General features: G+C 48.5%; 1 long non-coding RNA gene across 1 annotated transcript in view; it reads right to left on the minus strand.

Annotated features, from left to right (window-relative positions):
- Positions 1-17,270, minus strand: part of LOC125941438 (uncharacterized) — a 28,963-nt gene extending 11,693 nt beyond the window's left edge. The window contains exons 1-2 of the long non-coding RNA XR_007464290.1: positions 17,148-17,270; positions 3,880-3,950 (exon numbers count right to left, since the gene is read on the minus strand). This is a non-coding gene — a long non-coding RNA (uncharacterized LOC125941438). The remainder of the gene's footprint in view (positions 1-3,879; positions 3,951-17,147) is intronic.
- Between the last annotated feature and the right edge of the window lie 2,581 nt (positions 17,271-19,851).

Genomic DNA, 19,851 nt, shown 5'->3' on the forward strand with positions numbered 1-19,851 from the left:
AATTGCCATTAAGCCCTTTTGGACTCCGGTTTCTTCCATGTGCGGATACAGGGGAAGTGCCGAGTGATATGCTAATGTTGCTTTGTATGCATAGCTTATGGAAGACCAGGATGGATGTTAGGCATGCCCATATACAAATTCACTCAGCAAGACACTATTTTGTTGAGAGTGTTATCTACACCCGAGACTTGTTCAGAGCCCAATGTGAACCCCCAGAATGGCTACCTGTATTGGATCAATTGGCTTCTGTGAAACATTTTTAAGCCACATACACCGGCCGAGTAGTAGCTGGTGTATTTACAAAATGTACATGTGTATCTGATCAATTTTATTTGTGTTTGTGAAATGGCAATAAATAAATAAAAAAAAAAGCTTCGTGGCGTAGTGGGCTAACGCCGCGCGCTCGGAAGCGAGGGGTCCCTGGTTCGATTCCGCGCTACGGACACAACTTCGTAATTTTTTTTCTCAGACTGGTTACACACTACTACTACGACGAGGGACGAACGGGTGCCGCTTTAAGGAGCTTGGCCCCTAAAATTGCACAGTTCAACACTTCGATACTAATACCACCTGGGTTATTGCCAGCGCCGTAATCCAGGTGGCAATTGAAACTGTAAACTTTAATTCACCTCTGCTGCTACGTGCCAGCAGGTCGTTCCGTTTTTGCACTCAAAGGCGAATTGCAGTTACTTCGCACGAGGAAAATGCGAGAAGGTTTGAAATTTTCTCCCGAGTCCAGTGTGCCTCTAAGCAGCAGCATTTGCTAAATCAGCGTGAAGCTGCTTTCGAGTAAAAAATACAAAATTGAGAAAGAGAAAGAGAGAGAGTGGGATAGAAATAACATGCTTATTTTATGAATCAAGCTTAGGAAAGGCATCACTATTCTAAAATGCATTGAGCTCGGGCCCTCTCTTGAGCACGCGATCGTGACCAGTCGAAGGTGATCCTAGAGGCTGGAACTGGCAGTATTTTGCCCGACACTTATAAAAAAATGCCTCGAGTAAAGCGAGGCGTGAACTAAAGTTAGCTCACAACGTGGCTCGGTAAATACTGATAGCGTCATGAATCAATCGGAAACGAAATCCTTCGGCTCGTAAGAATACGCGGTGTCCAAATCCACGTCTGAGTGGCAGCTCTCACTAGAATTTTTTACGCAAATCTTGAGGCCACTGTTGTGCTGGTTGCATGCGGCGGAAGTAATTTTGAGCCGGAAATACGCGGTGAACCATCTGCACCATCTATAAGACACTTGCAGAACATCATTACAGTAACATCATCAACTTTTGGCTATGTTTTTGGCTACTTTTGGGTCACAAAATATTAGGGTCTGGCTATCTTTGGGCTACATTTTGGGATCATTTGGCTATTTTTTGTTGAGGCCATCTGGCAACCCTAATTGTGGGGCGCGCCGTCTGCTAGCAGATTCTGGTTCGACGGACGACGCATCGGCGACATGCCCGGCGCACGTGTTTTTCTACGCGGTTTCAACTGTCAGTCGTGCGAAGCTTTCCGTCCGCTTTGTCAACAGCAATGTCGTACCATTCATGCAGCTGATTTCTAGGTTTCAGTTCACTCTGGGCGCGACGATGACGAGCCAAGAAAGGCAAGGATACGCTTATATTCATAAGCGAACTCTGGTTTTCGTTTCGGCGGCCTTTTTTGTTTCTGCCAGGTTTAGCTCTACGACATTTGCCGTTGCTTGGACGCACCGTCGCTGAATGCTCTGCCTGCGGTTCAGTCAGACAGTTGAAAAAGTTATCGTTATCCGATAATTTATCAAGCGTATAGAAGCATTACTTATGGCATATTCGAGTGGTCGTTTCAGAGCGCTCTGGCCGTGCTACAAAAGTGGTGAAAAACGACTTTAACGCTGTATTATGACAATAACGGGGTATGGATGTGATGATCCTGCTTCGTTATCATCAGAGGGACCCGTTTCTGCAAACGGTAACGCTTATTAACCGTTTTACAGGACCTTTGTAGCGCTACCAGAGGGCTGTAACACAACCAGCCGAATATGCCATTTGAAAATCGGGTGCTGAGGTGATGGCTAGAGCGGTGCATGCTGTTCTGTGATCATAGCTAGAAACCGATATCGTCGGTATAACGGCGCAGCTAGCGCTGAAAATGATAACCTTGCGCGCTGTCAACGGCATTTCTCGGTTGGAACTCTAGGTTCATTTGAAGTGGTACGTAGTTAGACGTTCTCGCTTTTTTTTTTTTGTCAACAATGGCCGTATCACTGTCATATTACGGCTGCGCATTATCTCTATCTGTGCTGAAGGAACTACCGAGGGCTAGTTGGTTACGAGTATTATGTATGTATCTCGCTGTGTCCCGCTTAAATTCGCGCCGTAAAACCTCGTTCCATAATATCTCTATATGTGCATGCGAGTACTGACATAGTTCTGGTTGCCTGAGTCAATGTTAGAGAAAGAAATATCTTGGGGAATCATTCCGTGTCTGCCCTTACACAGCTAATCGCCGCCTGATAAGTGGCACTGTACGTCCATTTTCTTTTGTTCACGGATGGTCTCAGCCTTGTTACAGTTTTGGAAGTGGCGGCCATTCCTCTGATGCTTGTACACAGCTGATTCAGCAAGGGTTGCTGCAAGGCAGTAGTTACATGCGTTCACCTTTAACGCTTGAATTTGAGCAGCCAACGGCTGAACAGCCGACGAATGTTTGCTAGGCGCTTGCAACCGGGTAATCTTCGATTGGGACAAAGCCGGACTGCAAGCGCAAGTGACTCAGTCCGCTAAAGCCTTGCGCTGCTGAGCGCGAGCTCACGGGGGCCGCATTTTGAAAGATGGAGGCGAAATGCGAAAACGCCCGTGTGCTTGCGTTGTAGTGTATGTTAAAGAACCCCAGGTGGTCAAAATTAATCCGGAGCCCTCCACTACGGTGTGCCTCATAATCAGAACTGGTTTTGGCACGTAAAACCCCTGAAAGAACAACTGACTGCAAGCGCATCAACGGAATTCAACGGCGAAGCGGTGGCGGCGGTTGCGCTGACTCGAACCGGAAGCAGCTAGCAGACGGCGCATCCCACAATCTCTCGCTATTTTACGGGTCACCTATTGGCGGCAAGGGCGGCAGCCCCGCTTCGGAACCAATGACGGCCTGCCTCGCCGGGTGACCAGTGGAGGACTAGTGGGGAAAAGCCTGCGCATAGGACGATATTCGCAATGGTGGAAAATGCGCGGTGGCATTGCATGTGAAACGAAACCTCGCGAAAATTTTCGCAGCGCCGCGCTGCTATCCGCTCCATTCGCTCAATCGCCTGCAAGTGAAACAGGCTTTATGCTCGACTTCTGGGGGCACAGTAGCCGGACATTTTCATGTCCATCCTCTCCTGTAACAACTGGACTATAAAAATTGTGTTACTAAAGCACTCCCTCTCCCTCGGTGGCGGCTGACAATTTCTACTGTGTAACCAAAATTTGTAATGGCGCCTTCTAAGGCGCCTTGCATTAACAACAGGCGGCTCGGGCAAGCATACTGAATGAAAAATGAAACATGCGGTTGGCTTGCTACGCATTGCAAGGATTGTGACAAAAACCATTCCGAGACAAAATCGAAGACAAAGCGCTAAGCGTCGATTGCGTTTACGAATCAATTTATCGCCAGGAAAATAAGTTCATTCGAAAGCTTGACGCATGCAGATTATGTCAAATGTTATCCCTATTAGCTATCAATAATTCTCCACGCATTTCACACAAAAGTTACTCATGCAGAAACTGACACGGTGACGCTGGTAAAGTGTCCTTATAAGCAATAAAGCACCACCATCGCGATCGATATAAGTGTTCACCCCTCTGCGGGTTGGTAATCGTCTTCGCAAATGGTACCGATGGTGGAAGGCCTTGCCCTACTTACCATTGACGTCAGTGGCATCGCTCAGGCTGTTCAACGCCTTGCATAGCTCATCGAAGCAGTCGTCGAAAATCCTAGAAATGGACGTACGTATTTTATCCGACTCTTAGCCTCCTGGTAAGACAGCAAATATCCGAAGATTGTTTTGTCAAAACAGAATTTGGAACAAAGAAAGTGTTATTTTGGTAATGAACGTTAAACCTGTAACCTTTCATGTTATCTAAATGCTCACTTGCTGGCTGGCATAGGGTAAGCGGTACACTCGGCGCAAAATGTGATATTGACATGTGAACGTGAATATGAAATATGAATGAGCAGGGAGCTAATCGGCCTTAGGAGAAACGCCTCCTTGACATATACGAACGGGGCCAACTTAGGTTCTAGCGCACTTACAACGGATCTGATTCGAGCGTTGTAGTTAGCGGCATAAGTTGCGTTCTCCGTTTGTCACAGCATAAATAACTGGTGGAGCATATATAATTGCAACGTTAATTTCGAGTTGGCGCCATGGAATATTTTTATCTATTTTCTCAATAAAGCAGGTTAAGGCTTAGAACAAGGGATTGCGTGAACTGGTTCCATATTGTGATTGACAGGAGAGCTGTACGGGAAAAGAAATTGTCTTTCCCACTCCTGTTGGGATATTCCACCAGCCTGGTGGTATCCGGGTTTAGAAAGTGAAATCAACGACGGACGGATTCCGGATCGCGTGTTTCTATTTGCGCCCACGCCCAGTGCTCGACCGCTGGCGCCGCCATGCGCCGCTCGCGCGTACTATGTTTCAAGGTGGTTTCTTTCACCGAGGGCGCTCGAACGCAATCATATGGTTTGCACGAATGCCCGTACCGGAAGCGTGTCTGTATGGCACGCTTCCGGAATGTTGCTACTTAGATGTACTTAAGCGTGTCCATCGAATGATCATTCCTCCAAGGATCAAAAATTTTTTTCTTTAACTTACATTCGGCAACCCTTCCTGTCAAAACCTGGTTAGAAAAAAGGGGCTGTTTCGTGCCGTTGTCTACAGACTGCCGTTAGTGTCCACATGCTGAAACGATTGATCACTGTTTTGTCGATTGTAGGGATGCCATGTTCTTCTGGGACATTCTCCAAAGAACACTTAAAAAAGATTTAGACATCACACCATACACAATTCATTTCTTACCTTTTAAAGATCCCTATGAACCACCATATGACATGTTCACAGTACTTGGTCTACATAGTCTTTGGCGCAGTAGAATGTGTGACAAGCGCGCTGAACCACCGCGAAGCACTCGGTCGTTTTTTCGGGAATCTGCTGCTTACGTTCGTAGTGTGTACGCTGCTCAAGAAACAGCGCCGGACTGGATGCCTTTTTTGGATGCTTGCACATGCTTGCCTGACGTTTGAATATGTCGCGGGATCGAATCCCGGCCACGGTGGCCGCATTTCGATGGGGGCGAAATGCGAAAACACCCGTGTACTTAGATTTAGGTGCACGTTAAAGAACCCCAGGTGGTGCAAAATTTCCGGAGTCCCCCACTACGGCGTGCCTCATAATCAGAACTGGTTTTGGCACGTAAAACCCCATAATTTTTTTTACGTTTGAATATGTACCTGTTGCGCCTTGTTACTTGTGTTGCTGAAGAATCTGCTCCCATGTAATAAAGAGAAAAAAAGTGTCTGTATGGCGTAGTGGTTACCACGCTCGCTATGGGACCGCAGGTACGCGGGTTCGGGTCCCGCCATGGCTTGAAACTTTTTTCTTTTTATGACCATTTTTCCCTCTCTGTTTGGCGGTGCGGCCGGTTGAACCCCGGTGCCACGGCGGCAGCCATGGTGCCGGGCGCCGACGCGAAGCGGCGGTCCTTGGGGTGTTGCGTACGCTAGCGTCCGCAACACCCGACATTGATGTACAGTCACGGCCAAAATTTTGCGAGATGCCGGAGCGCCGTTCGGAAACTGTCTCTGGGACATTAGGCGGCGCAGTGCGCGCGTCGAGGCTATGCTGGACGATCACTAAGCGCATGCGCGTCCAGTATGCGCTCGTTTGTCTACCTGGTCACGGATTTCGCGTGAGGCGTTGCTTATTCCGCGCTTGGGCGTGGGCAGCTGCTGTTCACTGCTCGCGCTGCACAACCATGCGGCCGTCGTGCTCGGCGCGCGGCCAGTCGACTACGCCAACGGCACGTGTTCGCAGTGCCCGCTGAGTTTACCTCGCGTCTTTTAGGAGAGAAGTGGAGCGCCGTCTATTTTTCTTCTTTCTTTCTTTCGATAAACGTTTCCTTCTTGCTTGCGATAGAAGCCTGGTTTCCGAAAAACGCCCGCTACAATGAAAATCTCTTATCGTCGAAGAAACTCGGTAATTATCGTGTAAATATTGTCGCAACGTCCAAAAAACAGAGGTCGCACACTACTGATCAAGAGGAACAGCAGCAGGTCGCCTTTTACAGCGTAAGTTGTTATGGGCTCATTCCAATAGCCGTTACGGTACTCGATGTCGCTGCCGCCGTGGAGCGACCCGACTCTCCGCCAGTATGATGGCGCGATCTAGTTAAGGTGCCTGCAAGCGCAGCAGGCGCAGGCGACGAGATACGATTCAGACGAGGCGCGCAATCACGCGATTCCGATGTGAGATGTGCGCCACGTATTCTGGATACCTCTTCCAGCGGCCGTGCCACTTTGGTACACGTTATGGCGTCTCCTCGCAAGTTACGAACCACTACTGAAGAAGCGAATCGTAGAGCTACGTGCGCGGCTACAACCAGACATCATCGGGCTCAGCAGACTGCTGTGCAGAGAGCATCACAAGCCACAGCTCGCCGTCGACGCCGGGCGGGCAGATCACATCGTTCTCATCAAAACGAGGCGAAGAGACTTTGTCGCGAAGACCCTGGTGTGCGTGGTGCCGAAATTGGAGCTACTCTTCAGCCGTTCAACCAGCTTACGCTGTCAGTGTGCTGCGTGTGCCACGCAGGCATGTGACTTTTAAATGGGAAGCCTTTCTAGGCGAACATTTGCGACTTTGACCGCATCTATCTATCTAGCCGCCTACGACTTTGTGCTCTCATGATCGTTTCGTTAACTTGGTATGTACCAACATTCGCATAGTATTACAAGAGTATATGACGAACATAAATGATATGTCATGGCATGAATGTCATAACATGCGTGTCACGTAGGTCATGAAACAGCCGCCTATGTCTTCGCGCTCTCATGGTCGTTTCGTTAACTTGGTAGGTACCAAAATTGATATATTTACGGGAGTGTATGACTAACATAAGTGATAAGTCATGACAAAAATGTCATGACATGCGTGTCATGTAGGTCATCAGTGACCCAGCGAAAAAATATTAACACTCAAAAACCACTGGAATGGGCTCAGACGTGGGCCCTAAGTGAAGGGAACACTAAAGGACAATGGTAGAAATCAGTCATGATAATGACTCAGCAAAAAATGTAAATGACTCAGCGAAAAATTATTAACACTCAAAAGCCACTGAAATGGGTTGGGACGTGGGTACTGAGTGAAGGAAACACTACAGGAAGCTGGTAGAAGTCAGTCATGAGCATGACTCAGGAAAATGAACGACTCAGCGAAAAAAGTATAGCACTCAAAAACCACCGAAATGGGTTCGGACGTGGTTACTAAGTGAAGGAAACACTATAGGATGCTGGTAGAAGTCATATTTATAAGTATGACTAAGGCTTTCGCCCTAAGGTCGCTTAGGTGTAGCTAAAGAGACTCCTGAGGATTCAGGGCATGAATGTCGTGACATGCGTGCCATGTAGGTCATGAAAGAGCCGCCTACGTCTGGGTGCTCTCAAGGTCGTTTCGTTAACTTGGTAGGCTGCCCTCACACTGCTTCGCCTAACATCGATTCCCACAGGTCGTGGGATCTGCCGCGTTTTTTTAATACTGCGCGCTATCGCGACTTCTTCACTGCGCCTTCATAAAAACGCTCATGCATACTCGCATTGTCCTCTTTTTCATCGGAGTACAAGCACTCCAATATGTAATTACTGTGCCGACGCAAAGCGCAAAAGATATAAAGAATTCTTCGGCAGCCTAACTATTGCCATCAAACAAAACTGAGGATAAAAAACAAACACGATCCAGGCTTCACTGGCAATGGGACGATTCCTATTACTTGGGGAAATTCCCGCCAAGAGCAATGACGCTTCCCAAACGGCGTGACATGGATTTGTACAGAGAACGGACCGCGTCTGTTAGTGCGAAGCCGTTCCTATTCTGTTTTCACTGCTTCCCACAGCGCGTCCGCACAGCCATCACCAATTGGAATTTTTTACTAGATTGGCTTTCAGTAGGCCCCACACATTTTCAATAGGTTTCATGTCGGCTTCCTTTGGAGGCTATGGCCGCTGCCGCACGCCACGAGCATCGAGAACAGCGCCCACTTTCCAGATCTGTATACGGGACACCTATCTTGTTGAAATAAAGAGAATCCATCCGGGAATGGCCCGTGAAGGACGCATAGCAAGAAGACGTTTTCAATGATGTCAACGTAAGTGTCATAGACGAAGGGTCCATAGATTCTCACCAGAGGTCCCAAGCCCATTTCTTGATATGGGGCTCAAGACAGCCACAGAGCAGTGACCAATTGCGAACACACTTTGCATGTATGATGGGACGTATCTGAGCAGGAAAAAAAATCGGTACAACGCCATAATTTGGGATTTATGCGGCAACTGTAGCGCGATTGAGAACTATATTTTCGGTGTAGCAAAGCTTAGTCGCAAGTGTAAAACCTTTCCGAACAGTACTAACCACGCATCTAAGCGGCAGTAGTTGTCTGTGAAAAGTAATCACTTTTCAGAAACTTGCGGCTTCTCTAAGAAGAATGGTTTCATGCAGTATTTTTCGGTTGGGACCAAGTAGGTCGACCTTTTCCTCTGAATCTACCCTCAGTGCTCATATTCTGCATACAAAACGAATGGGATTTACATATAAACTAGAATAATATATACATACCTGCAATCACTGGCCGCCAAACTCGAGGCTGCTGATTCCAGCGGGTCGAAAATGTGGACTCGTCCGAGAATATAATTTCGGGCCAATTTTCCACGGTTCGCTCTGAGATTTGGCAAGCTCGAGCCCTTCCCGTCGTTGTTTCGCCGTTAGGGGAGACTTCTGTGCAGCCACGAAGCATCGCAGGCAAATTTCGTTCAGCCGTCTTGTCGTTGTGTTTGCTGATAACTTTAACGAGAATTCTTTGCCGATTTCTCCCGAAATCATGAAGGGGTTGGCCACCAACGCAGCCACTATGAGGAGGTCATGTTTTCGTGTGTGTCTCGGTCGACCTGAGCGTTTGGCGTCCGCAAGGCTCCATTCGTAGCGAAACACGCTAATGGTGCGGGCTACGGTGGATTTGGAGCGGCCAGTCCGGCGGACTATTTCGCTCTGGGGAACGCCTTCCACGAACAAGAGTGCAATGAGTACCTTTGTCGGTCCGCACCCTCGGAGGAATTTTGCAACCAGAAGGATTGGAGATGAAGTTATATAGGTTTTTCTGGATATCACTAGCCCATGAAAATGAGTAACATCGGATGGCAAAGCAAAAGTAGCACGTGCACACCATGGGTGGTGATGCACGGTAACTCTCGCAGTTGAAGCATACGGACCAAGTTTTTTCGGCGATAGCACATTTTAATTGTAGCGGGCGGTTTTCGGAAAGCAGGCATCTATCACAAGCAAGAAGTAAATGATTATCGAAAGAAAGAAAAAAAATGGAGGACGCTCAAGCTTCGCCTCTTAGAGTGGAACGCGATGGCATTCAAAATCCCTGAATGCTTGTCAGGTTCCCGACAACTGCAGCTTTCTTTTTTCTCCAACTTCGCCCAACTTCGCATCCGCATGCGGCTGCAGGGGAGGCGAGCGCCATCACTATTGTATTTTTGCAAGGAGAAAACCGCGGTGCGCCGCTCTAGCAGTGGTAGAAATTCGAGTTTCCGCCGTAACAGCATTACGTTTTCTCGTATATTCAAATTACAATCCGACGCTGTCATGCCTGTAGGTTGTGGTCATGTCGTACGTTTTGATTTTTTGACGTGTTTTACTTCGAGAAATTTAATTATTTCACTAACACCTCCGCGTCATGTGGAGGGCCTGGCGGCCGCATTTCGGTGGGGGCGAAATACGAAAACACTCGTGTACTTAGCTTTAGGTGCACGTTAAAGAACCCCAGGTGGTCGAAATTTTCCGGAGTCCCCCACTACGGCGTTTCTCATAATCAGATCATGGTTCTGGCACGTAAATTTTTTCTTTTTTTTTTTCGTGGTCGGGGTGGGTCGGCTTGATTTTCTCCGCCACGGACGCCGACGCTTACGCCGACACCGAATTTTCTGCGACACGGGGCCCTTAACGCTATCGTGTTAAAAAATAAACAGACCTCCGAAAAGACGCGATGTTAAAGCAGCGGGCAATGAAAACACGTGCCTTTAGAGTGGTTGGATGGCCGCGCGCCGAGCACGACGGCCACATGGCTCGAGCAGCGCAAGCAGCACTCAGAGACTGCCCGCGCAAGCGCGGAATCATAAGGAAATTCAACAACAGGGGCACGCCCATAGAGCCCAGCGTGCGAATTGACAGCAGTGCGCCAAGCGGTCGGCGTATATCACTTTCGGTTTCGATTTCGGGCGCGCGCATTTTGAACGCTAGCTAGCACGCCGGCTGCGCTTTTTTTTTTTTTTTTGCTTTCTTTTTTTTTGCACGGTCGCGCACGGTCTTCGTGCGGAATCGGTTTATTATTTGGTAAAAATGATTGCGAACGATCTTGTCAAGTCCTATCAAATCTGTGCCACGTGCAATTTCGCAAAGTAGACGCAAGACTCCTTGTGAAAGGAGGAAATATTTATTTTGCTCTATATAAAAGCTCGTTCCGCGCTTTCTGTGCGTTCATCCAACGTTCTGACCCCAGGTAAGCAGTAGTTGCTGTATGAAGCTCCACTGGACGGCATCAGCTGAAAAAAAAGTAAATTACAAGCATGTTACATTTACAAGCACGAAACATATGTTACATGCATGTGGCATTTGATATTTAGATATAGGAATACTGCGTCTAGAGGCGAAACGTGCGAAAGCGGTGAATGGGCGGCATTACAAACAAAAGCAATTCGTTTTTACATATATGGCGTAGAAAATACACGACTAATCCTAAACAATACCATAAAATGCGAAAACATCATTTCCAAGCATTCCCCCATTTCCGGGCATTATTTCCTGCACTTTAGCCGCAAAAATACACGGGCAACTTCGCGTTTGCAAAACTTGGCCTCGGGCGACGCGACGGTATGCTACATACACTGAGACGGACGCAACAGGCACTCAACACAAATGCGTGGGTGCAAAGCCTGTTTTCAGTCCTTCAGAAGATTGAATTTTCGAATTACAAGTTCCTGATATGCTCCTCGGCGTTATCCTTCGCGCGTTCTGCCGGCGCCAGCAACACAATCCCATGTTATCACTTTTGGCAATCGCGCATCGCGTTTTCAACACACCTGAGTACCGAAAGAAGATATATGTTGTTGCAGGGTCACAAAAAACGTCACAAACTTGTCCCTCTAAGATTTATTACACGCCAAACTAACTTTATCACCACGGCCGAGCTGCTTATCGTTAACTGCGTCACAGCGCGCTGTGCGGACAGCGTGCCTCAAAAGTGCCCAAGAATGTAACGAAATTACTTTTCAGTAATGTCTGGTGTCAGAGAAAGCGGCACAAACTTCTCCTATAGCAAGACGCACTAGACTACGCACCACGGCCGAGTTAGTTCTCGCCAACTGCGACACGGTGGCCTGTGCGGACAGTGTGCCTCAAAAACCGAAATAAATTACAATAATCTCCTAAGAAGCGTCGGAAACATGTCCCAGCACGATTCATTAACTCAAATTAACTGCGCCAGGACGTCCGAGCTGTTTTTCGCTAACTACGTCTTAAGTCTCGGTCCGGTGCCGTAAGCCTAATTGCGTCGTAGACTGTGAAACAAGATTTCTCACCTTGCCGTAGTCCAATAGTGCAGTGGTGTCTTGTCCCAGTGCAGAAGGAACGCAAGAATACGCCGAGAGCCCAATAAACTAGGTTACAATAAAATAAAACATCACAGCATATCCACGGGGTGAATGATGATGAGTGGGCGAAGCTCCGGAGGGAATCATCGGATCTCCCGCTTAAGGGGACGCTGGCACAAACGCGTTAGAGACGTGCAGTACTCTCCAGTAAGGGGGAGCGGCCACAGCGTCTTACGCAGCCATTTACACATGCCGGAACGTGCACCGCGTTTGCCGACGCCATGACATGACTGCTGAGAGGGTATACCCACCGTATTCATAAACGCTCCTCGACTTGAACTTGACTTGCCACCGCCTTGGGCAGCGCGTTCGAAACGCGTTGAAGGTAAGGCGGAGAGGCCACAGCGTCTTACACCAGCTTCTTACACGGGCCGTAACGCGCTAGCACAAACGCGTTAGAAACGCGCTAGAAACGCGGCCTTTCGTTAATGTTGGGTATTTATTGCCATCGTGGTGCTTGTGTCTATGTGTGCTTCGTGGCGTAGTGGGCTAACGCCGCGCGCTCGGAAGTGAGGGGTCCCTGGTTCGATTCCGCGCTACGGACACAACTTCGGAATTTTTTTCTCATTTTTCTCAGACTGGTTACACACTACTACTACGACGAGGGACGAACGGGTGCCGCTTTAAGGAGCTTCGCCCCTAAAAAAATTACACCATCTTCCAGTAGGGGAACCCTGAGTAGTATGCGAAGCAGCCATGGGGTCGACTCAAGGTAGTTTTATCAGCTGTATAACCTTGGACATGCAGCAGCACCAGCAACGCGCAGAACTGCTGTCGACGCCGTCGGCGTTTTGCCCGCGTTCACACCGAACGCGCGCGGCGTTGGTGACTGTTGTCGGTGCCTCTGGGGCGCCTACCGTCGCGCCTCTAACCTAAGCTGCTCGACATTATCGCGCACGGAGCTGCAGGTGTTGCCATTCGTTGCGCAATCCGAGAGGAGAGGAGCTTCGGAGAGGAGGAATGCCAAGAGGAGAGGAGATGAGACAAGGAGAGGAGAAAAGGGGAGGAGAGGAGGGGGAGGAGCATGCGCATGCGCAGTAGGGGTGTGGACGCCGCACGGCGGAGGGCGGGAGGGAGTGACATAGCCCCATAACATGCTTCGCTTCTAAAAAAAGGGAGACAGACGGGTCGCCGCGCGCGAGTGCTCAAACGCGCGCGCATCCGTCCTCGCTGGCTTCGGGACGGGAGAGTGTCTGGCGGATGACGCATGCATCTGGCGCGTCATTGGCCTGTCGCTAGGTAAGGCAGGAAAAGTAAGTCGCAGAGATTATACGGAAAACGTTTTAGTTTTCGCGGCAAAGAGTTTAAAAATTAAATCAATGTTAACTTAATTTCACTTTTTTTTTTCGATGCACGCGGCAGCTAACGTTCGGCAGAAATACTATAGCGTGACGTATGGTGACGTGTTTCCTGTTGCCAGTTTTTGGCGAGTGTCCCCTCTTGTTGAATTTCTTTCTCTATGGCGGAATAAGCAACGCGTCACGCGAAATCAGCGATCAGGTAGGCAAACCAGTCCCCGGCAAGTAAAGCTATTTTCGGTTTCAATAAAGTCCCTATATAAGAAAAGTACCGCCATCTACTCTTTCCTCCGCCGCCTCCTCTCCTAAAGCCCTTGCTGTTTCTTTACTTTTTGCTTGCGAAAGCCAAGTCGACGGTGGCGCACCTAGAAAGTCCACGTTGAAGCTTTCAGGCCGGGCGCGCGCCGCCGCCGCCGCCGGCGACTGCGCAGAGGACTTTCAACATGGCTCTGAGGCGGAAAAAAAGAAAATATAAAGAAATGAAAAGCGCGCGCTATCATCGTCCAATCGGAGATACAGGATAACACAGGAGAGAGCGAAGCGGCATTTGTCAAAGGATGGCGATACTTTTCTTATATAGGGACTTTAGGTTTCAAGGCTCGTGCGCGCTCGTAGCGGTTGCCGGACATCCTAAGTTATTTTTCTTATTTCTCTGTTTGTGAATCCTAAATCGGCCGAAGCGCGGGAAGTGATAGCCATCGTGCGTCCGTCGAGCTTGCCTCCGCTCACCCTTGCCACTCGCTCAGCGATATCACAAGTAAGATCGCGCTTGGTCGTCTGCTTCGGCTGTCGTCCCAAGTGTGAAGATGGAAAAGACAGAATCATGATCAGCAAGCGTGCAACGAACGGAAGACGCAGGAAACCGGGTCGACCAAGCATTAGACGAAGATGGCTAAATCGGGGGGTCACATGGGTTGCGTGGCTCTGTGATGGTCGAACACCGGGAATTCAGTTCTGCCAAGTTTTTTCAGGTTTCCTACTGATCACGGGTAAGCACAAGTATTTCACTATTTTCCGAGCGGGTATTCATTTTGCATGAGTAAACAAGTTCTATGCAAGCCTGAGTGGGCTGACTTAAGAGCTGTGTCGCTCTACTCATTCGTCATGACGGCAGCCCATCTGTTGCCGGTGAAATACTTGTAATGAAGGGCTTGAGTGCGCGTTTTTGGGCTATACATTTTGTTCACTCTTTGTCGACATGCGCAGCCAAGGTTAAAAAAAAAAGAAAAAATGCAGCCGTGGTGGTTAATAATTTTCGCATTGGTTTGGATCTTCTAGAATCCATTTTCACTCATTGGGTACAAATTTCCGTTGTGAATGAAAATACACGACACACTTCAGCGGGTTCTGCTCCGCGATATGGCCAATCGCGCCGCACGGCCAGCGGACTTGCAAGAGAACACGAACGCAGTCCGCTTGCATGTGAAGTGGGAAAGGAGGGCTTTAGCGGCAACCCTGCTCCTCCGTCCTCTCCCTCTACTCTCCTCTCCCGCGTCCTCTCCCTCTACTTTCTGACCTCATCAGTGACGTCATGGAGGCAGTGTTTTGTTTGTGAATTATTCCCAGTAGGATATCCGGCAGCCGCCAGTGGTGGACGCGGCGCTGTCGCCGAATATCGGCTAAAATCCCTCCCTATATAAGAAAAGTACCGCCATCCTTTGATCAACGCCGCTTCTCTCTCTCCTCTATCTCCGATTGGACGATGATAGCGCGCGCTTTCACTTCTTTATATTTTGTGTTTTTTTCCGCCTCAGAGCCATGTTGAAAGTCCTCTGCGCAGTCGCCGGCCGCGGCGCGCGCCCGGCCTGAAAGCTTCAACGTGGACTTTCTAGGTGCGCCACCGTCGACTTGCTTTTGCAAGCAAAAAGTAAAGAAAAAACAAGCGCTTTAGGAGAGGATATGGCGGAGGAAACAGCAGATGGCGGTACTTTTCTTATATAGGGACTTTAATATCGGCACGGGTGCGAGTGTCCCATGGGAGGTATAGGGAGTTTCCGGCCCCTGGGAAAACGACCGATTATAGGACGCGCATGCGCTAAGCAGTCATCCAGGGGACGTATTTTGAAACGTTCCACTTCGGCGATAGTTTGCCTAGGCGCTAATTTCGCCTTCACGCGCGCGCTGATTGGCTATTTTAGCGAAATTGAATGAGCTGATTGGCTGGTTGAGCCCGACGTCATTCAATTTTGCTCAACCGGCCAATCAGCGCGCCCCTGGAGGCAAAAGGCGAACTATCGCCAAAGTGGGACGTTTCAGAATATGTCCCCAGCATAACGTCGATGCGCGAACTGCGCCGCCTAGTGTCCCAGAGACAGCTTTCGAACGGCGCTCCGGCATCTCGCAAAATTTTGTCCCTGACTGTGCTTACCCTGTCGCTTGAGTGCCACTTCCTATTGTGCTACACAGCTCATACTGGGGCTTAACCAACAGTATAGCTGCAGTGGCAGCCAAGATGGCCCACACCGCCATTTCGCACATTGTTCACGTGCCCCCGCAACCTGTCATTCGTGCATCGCCCCAATAGGCCGATGTGCTTTTTGTATTATGGTAACGACCGCTCCTCGACAACCTTGGTCTCTCATCTAACAAAGCCTTCTTTTTGGTTTATCTCGCAACCTAGCTTTCTAGTGCTGCGGTAGCTGGCCTTGCACAAACTTGAAAGCTTTTTTTGCGCTGTTCGTAATCTTATAAAGCCTATGTTAGACGTCGTGAATATATGTGCGCAACTTTGTTCCTTTATTACGCTCCCTGTTCGGCGTATCCGACTGCGCATTCAGGTGGGCGTGGTTGAAAGCCTTTAGCAAACGACTATAGTCACAGTGCAACGTAGACAAGATACAAAGCAGAAACACTGCATTGAATAATACAGAACTTCTGTGCCTCCTGCCTACATTACGCTGTCATGAATAACCAACCAGCCAAGCTTTCCGCCCTTCTTAGCAAACATTGCGTCACTGAAGTTACCAGTGACTGCGGAAATCCTGCATTTATAAAGTGCGCAGCTTGTGCAGGGAAACTGCCGTGACACCTGTGAAAGCAGCAGCGACGAACTGCGTTCACTAATGTTAACTATCCCCAGAATTAATGAGCACAGAGTGACCCGACGAAAAGTGCAGCAATGGATGCTTGGATCTGGGCTCACAAACCCCGCATACATGGTACATTATGAAACAGAGCCGTATATCAAGTAATCAAACCATTTCTCTCTCTGGCATTTCATGGGTGATCAGCAGCGTAGACATGAACTTAGTGAAAAGATTAAGTACCGGAAGAGTTACGATTGAACCCTTTAGAAAAATATGATAACCAGTCTAGAAAAAATATGATAATCGTCACAACATCTGAATATTTGAGAACGTTTCTATTCTCAAAATGACTTTCCAATTTTCTGTTAACACCGGATAGATACAGGTACCTTGATGTGGCCGCGATAGAAGGACCGATACAAATTCCTTGGTTTTTGAAGCAAGATGTTCCCATTCCATTCAGAGAAAGTGGCCCCCACATTAAGAGACCGCATTTAACCATCCCTGGTGATAGGCTGCTTCGCCTGGAGCATTACCCTGGACGTCGAGTTCATCAGTACTACGTCGCAGGGATACCACATATGTGAAGCGGTGATCAAACACAAACGAAAAATATATGCTTTGAAAAAGACATTTGCCTCTAGAAGTGGCCCTTATTGTTACCATGACCATAAACAGCCGCATCTGCGCTACCTGTGACAATATTTTCGCATCACCTGTGCCTCGATGCCGAAAGCCATCAGAGTCACCGATGTACAGCCTGAAGTCTGCGAAAACGCCCACTTTGACATGGGAACTAATGCATAGCTCTCAATGCCTGTATTCCAGTTTGTTTCTACGGCAGTCATTAGTCAATGAAAATTTTACAAACAGGAATACTCACGTAGTGTAATCGTCGAAAGTGGATGAAGAAGCCTGGGTGCCATCACGGTTTGTACTCGGGGTTGCTTCGTCGCTGAAGGTAAACGCAGGAGGCGTGTGTCTACCATTACCTTCTTCAGTCATGCCTGATGCTGAGGCTCTGGAATTCTAGCAGAGGGGTGAATCTTCCTATACCTCCCATTGGTGCTCCTATGGCAGACGCTCAGTCGACGCTAGCGCCAAGGCGCACTTCAGTTAGGCCCTAGCGGATGGATGACGGTACTATGGTGGCGAAAAAAAGAAAAAAAAAAGAAAATCGACGCGATTATTTTATCTTCCCCTTTCTCTATAGCACTTTTTTTCTTCCTTTTTTTTCATGATAACGTTGTTCCGCTCGTTTCTCCTTTCCCTCTTGACTTTCCTTTCCCTCTCCCATGCTTCGCCTCACCCTCCCCTCATGCCTCGCGCGATGCTCTTTTTTTTATTTCTTTAGCTGTTCGCGGAGCGCTCTTTTTTTATTTTACTTTTTTTTTTCGCGGGCGTTATCAGAAGCAACGCCGTACCGAAGCGCGCGCTCCGCGCTCCTCTCCTGTCCGGCCGTGCCATTCGTGCATTCGTGCTGCGTGCGCAGTGGATTCTTTTTGCGTTTTCAGGCATGAAGTCGCGTTCATTATTACAATCAAGCAAGCATGTGCCCACATTGTATTAAAAAAATTATTCCACTTACAACACAACAGTTCTTTGGACTAACTTTATTGTGTTCGTTTGCGAAAACCAGAATTGCAGCAGACAGTGCAACACACTATAGAATGCAACAAAACGCGGATGGTGTTTCATGTACGCACATGCAAAAACATTGATTGTAATTGCTCTAATGGCCAATGCGCAGAATAGCTTCTCACGGCCTGCTTCTCGTTCGGCCCATAAAATCCACCTCCGTGAAGTGCGCCGAGCATATTCTGCGGTTGTTGACCTTGTCTCTGGGCAAACCCATTAGGTCCATCCTTCCAGCGTTAAAGACGCTTCCATCCTGAAGAAAAGTGAAGATCATAAATTATAACGTCGCAGTTGGAACATACGAAACTGAGCTCGTTTCGCGTTGCGGCAGAGTACTATAGTTGTGTTATGTCAACCTCAATTCTCAGCAACGCATTTTTAAACGATGGCGACCAATTAGCTAGAAATAAGCGCACACCTACACACGTGTTCCTTGCGCTACGCACAGGTGGTACTATATTTAGCAGGAGCTTTATGTTCGATGCTTGTTGACATAACGATTTACTGCATCGTTGTGGTGTTTTCAAATCAGCTAGCTGCAGCCTCACCTACGGACAGCCATGTACGACTGCGCACAATTACTATCACAAATAAAAACCGGCAAGTAAACTGCACAGCGCTCACCTGTTGTCTTTAAGGATGCGGTAGAATTTCACGTCGCATGGCTCATTTCGTCTTGATGTGTTCTCCCACCATCGAAACACACACGAACAGCGACAGCTGAGAGACACTGCGGGGAAAAGCTGACAAACGCGCAACGGTAGGGTACCACACGGACCGCACTGCTAGCGCGGAAGGCGAAAATCACAAAACTGACCGCATAATGCCAAAAAAAAAAAAAAAAAATTGCAGTCGCTGTTGCAGTTATCAGCACGGCCGACGACGAGCGCGGACCGCGCCAGCCGCGCCGCCGATAGTTGAAGGCGAGAGAGAAACGACAAAGTTGAGAGAGGGTTGACAAGAAAAAAAAAAAAAAAAAAGGGAAAGCGATTTTGATTTCGCATCCATCTCATGGATGGTGCTGCAATTCGCGTGGACCAAAAACCCGCGGAGTTTCCGAGGCCTGATACTAGCGCCTTTTCGAGACAGAGCGATGCCGAATCATCACACATGCGCAGTCAGCGCATAGGCTGAAAGAGAACCAATAAAACTTCTGGCATTTTGGGGAACTTGAAAGAAATCGTAGAGCTTATCTGGGGAAAAAAAAGACACGATACAGAGCGTCACTATGTTAATTAAGCAAAAGTGTTAATATTCAAACACAGAAGAGGCACACCGATTTATGTGCTATATTCACACTAAATCATCAAAGCAAAGCAAACCCTTCGCCAAATCAAGAATCGTAGACTTGAACATACCCTTATTATTGTGTCGTTTTTCATGTGAAGTCTCCCAGGGGAAATACATAGAGTACAGGTGAATACATAGAATGTACGCACGCCGGTCCGACGTTTATAGATAGATATTCCGTTCTGTTACTCCTCTTCTGAAAGGGCGCGAAACGCGTTTCAGGTCATCGAAGGGGCATTGCAGTCGAGGGTATCCTGATCGTGCATTCGCGATGTTGTTGCGTCATTTTGCGCACTTGTTGCGTGGCCAGTGTGCATGTTTCTCATCGCGTTTTTACAGCGGGGCTATTAGAACCTCGCTATAATGATCATTCCGTCGTCCTCAGCTTTGCCGAGCTGGGGGAGAGAGAGCTGAGAGAGAGTGAAAGCAGAGTATAAAAATAGCATCGCGCCGCATAGCGGATGCGAGGGGGAGACGAAGAGTGAGGCAAGTGGTACTGGGACGCGTAGAGCAGTTTCGCTCGAGCGTTCGAGGAGATCGGACGTGTCTTTCGGAGCTTTCGCGTCTGCGGGAGACGCTGTGGCGTCTCATGCAACGCTCCCCTCTTTCTAGTACACTCTTTCTAGTGTTCTTTCAGCTGTGAGTGGACTTCGCCGAGC

This window comes from Dermacentor silvarum, chromosome 11 (assembly GCF_013339745.2).
Source record: "Dermacentor silvarum isolate Dsil-2018 chromosome 11, BIME_Dsil_1.4, whole genome shotgun sequence".
Lineage (NCBI taxonomy): Eukaryota > Metazoa > Arthropoda > Arachnida > Ixodida > Ixodidae > Dermacentor > Dermacentor silvarum.